The 2,999-nt window shown below is 56.0% G+C and overlaps 1 pseudogene across 1 annotated transcript; it reads left to right on the top strand.

The window, feature by feature from the left end:
* The first annotated feature begins 1,400 nt into the window (after positions 1 to 1,400).
* On the top strand, positions 1,401 to 2,685 carry LOC308244086 (casein kinase I-like; annotated as a pseudogene). The gene has a single exon. The product of its transcript is annotated as a casein kinase I-like (transcript).
* The last annotated feature ends 314 nt before the right edge of the window (positions 2,686 to 2,999 follow it).

The following is a 2,999-nucleotide window of genomic DNA, read 5'->3' as shown; positions in this document are numbered from 1 at the left end:
TTTTCACGGAGCTGTGTTTTGTGAAGAAAGATATATGATAAATGAATTTTTAAAAATCAAATATATGTTAGGGGTAGGCATGCTAAAGAAAAGTTCACCAGATAGTGGAATAGAAAGTGATAGGGTGAGCCATTTCAGATCATAAGGAAGACCAATCTGAGGAGGCAACATTTAAGCTAGGGCCTGACAGTGGTGAGGGTATGCGCCATGAGTATCTGGGGGAAGAGTATGTCAGCAGGAGCAAAGGCACTGAGGCAGGGGGGTGGCAGGACCAGAGTCAGAGGATTTTTTTCTGACCAAGATGGGCAGCCATTAGAGGTATGCAGTGGAGCGTGGCATGATCTGACAGGATTAAAAAGATGTCTCTTGCCACATGGTGGAGAACACACTGCAATGTGACAAGACAGGAATGCGGGACCAATTTCAATTGTCCAGAGGAGAGGTAAACTAAAATGGTAGTAAGGGTGAGAAATCATAAGATTCTAGATATATTTCAAGTAGATTTGCTGATAGATTTGGATGTAGAGTAAGAGAAAAAGAAGATAGGGCACTACAAGGTTTTTTAATCTAAGCATCTGGAAAATGTAATAGTCATTTACAAGGGTGGAGAAGGCCAGATGGGCCAAGGGATGAAGATCAAGAGTCCCAATCTGGACACATTCAATTGGAGAAGGTTACAAATATCCAAGTGCAGGTGTCAAAAAATCAGCCGCTTATAAGAGACTGGAGTTGAGGCACTTAAAATGGAAATATAAATTTGGGACTTGCCAGTGTATAAATGGCATTAAAAGCCTTGTCACTATATTTTCCATATGTTATTTCAGCTGTATTTATTGCAGTGGAAAGAACAAGTATTTCTCCCCATGGTATGAAGACTTTTTTTTTCCCTACTAAGAAACCTCAAAAGAGGCTTTTAAGTACTTTCCATTACACTTAAGATTTTTAAGAATATTACATTGAAGGCTGGTGGCGTAAGTGAGGCCCGCTGCTATGCTGCGAGCCGGTGGCTGTGGCAGGGACAGGCCGCGCCCAACAGGCGGAGGCCAGCAGTACGGAGTGGGGCAGAGCTCGGCCTATCGGCCACTGGGCCACGACGGAGGCCGGGAGCTGGGAGCCACGAGATTAAGGTGACGGGCCCTGTCAGCAGAATGTGTCCTACCCCTGCGTGCGACTTTGAGGCCACCGAGATGAGTTCCACAGCCTGACCCCCCTCTCCCGGCCCCCCTCATCCCCCCCCCCCCCCATGCCCCAGTACCTCACACCTCACCACCTCACTAGCCAGGAGTCCGCCATGCGCCATGGTGTTCTAGCCCCAAAGAGCCGCCCGTGACCTCAGGTCTCCAGAGACCCGGGATTTGTACAGCAGAGTCACCGTGGAGAGGCCAGGGTACCACAAACTTATGGGTTTTGACAAGAAAGGAGGGGACGGGGAGTCGGAGGAGGGCCGGAGAATGTCCAAGGCCAGTGGCCGGACCAGCCACAGCGTCCGGAACACGGGGACCAGTTTAGGGGTCCTGATGGTGGGCCCCAACTCCCGGTCGGGAAGAAGATAGGTTGTGGCACTTCGGGGAGCTCTGGCTAGGAAAGAATCTCTATACAAATGAATCTGTAGCTATCAGGTTGGAGCCCATCCAGTCGCGGGCCGCAGCTGCACCTGGAACACCGCGTCCACAGGCAGCTCAGCTCCGCAGAGCGGGCCCGCGGGAAGGACAACGCATGGTGTGGAGCTGCTCGGGCCCAGCCCGGAGGACCTATTCCATCTGTGTGGCCGCACATTCACGCTCAAGACTGTGCTCATGGTCGCCGTCCAGCTGGTGGCGCGCATGGCGCGTGTGCACACCAAGAGCCTCGTCTGCCACGACGTGAAGCCCGAGAACTCCTGGTGGGGCGGCCGGGCAGCAGCAGCATCATGGACTTTGGCCCGGCCAAGGAGTACAGTGACCCCGAGACCAAGAGGCACATTCCCTACCGCAAGCACAACAGCCTGATGGGCACAGCGCTCCATGAGCATCAGTACTCACCTGGGCAAGGAGCAGAGCGCTCTGGAGGCGCTAGGCCACCTGTTCATGTGCCGCCTGCGTGGCAGCCTGTCCTGGCAGGGGCTCAGGGACCCGCTCCAGGAGCGCAGCCGGAAGATCGGGGACACCAAGCGGGCCGCGCCCATTGAGGTGCTCTGCCAGAGCTGCCCAGAGGAGGCGGCCGCGCACCTGCGCTGCGTGGTGCCTGGCCTTCCTGGAGGGGCGGGACTTCGGCCACCCGCGCAAGCTCTTCCCAGACCTCTGCCACCCAGCGGCTCCGCGTTCCACTAAGGGGACGACTGGGCGGCAAGCCCCTGCCTAGCCCATTGGCTCAGTTCACGCCGACCCACCTGGGCAAACTCCGCCTCGGGACAGAGCCCAGCTACACAGCCTACACCAGGCGCTGAATTCCACCAGTGGGGAGCTGAACGCTAACGACCCCACTGCCGGTCCCTCCAGCGCCCCCATCACAGCACCTGCGGAGGTAGAGGTGGCAGATGACACCAAGAGCTGCTGTTTCTTCAAGAGCAGAAAGAGGACATCCCTCAGAGGCCCAAGGGACCTGGCGCTGGTTCCCCACACCCTCCGCTGCAGCTCCTGGAGGAGCCAAGACATAGACTGTGGCCCGGAGCTGCTCACCCCCACGTGGGTTACTTTCTTCACGTAAGACTTTGGCCAAAATTTATACACCTGTGTCTAGTCCTCCCTTCCAAGAGCATTAACTTAAGGAAAAGAAAACACAGCGGCTGCCTGCCCTGCGCCTCTCCGCCATGTCTGCTGAAGTGAGTATTGTGACCTGGAGGCCCCGGCCACCGCACCGTCCAGCTTGCCCGCCCCATTAGGGTCATAAAGTCTAGTGCTTCCTCCTCTGTCCAAAGGCCATTTTCTCGAGGGGCGCTGTGGGGCATTGCTGCCAGAGGTGAGCCCACCCTGGGCCTCCCCAAACCAAAGGGGAAGGCGCGATGGGAGCGGCACCCCAAC

This window comes from Plecotus auritus, assembly GCF_963455305.1.
Source record: "Plecotus auritus genome assembly, chromosome: 3".
Lineage (NCBI taxonomy): Eukaryota > Metazoa > Chordata > Mammalia > Chiroptera > Vespertilionidae > Plecotus > Plecotus auritus.
Note: the sequence above shows the minus strand (reverse complement) of the source record. Positions and strands in the feature narration are given on the sequence as shown.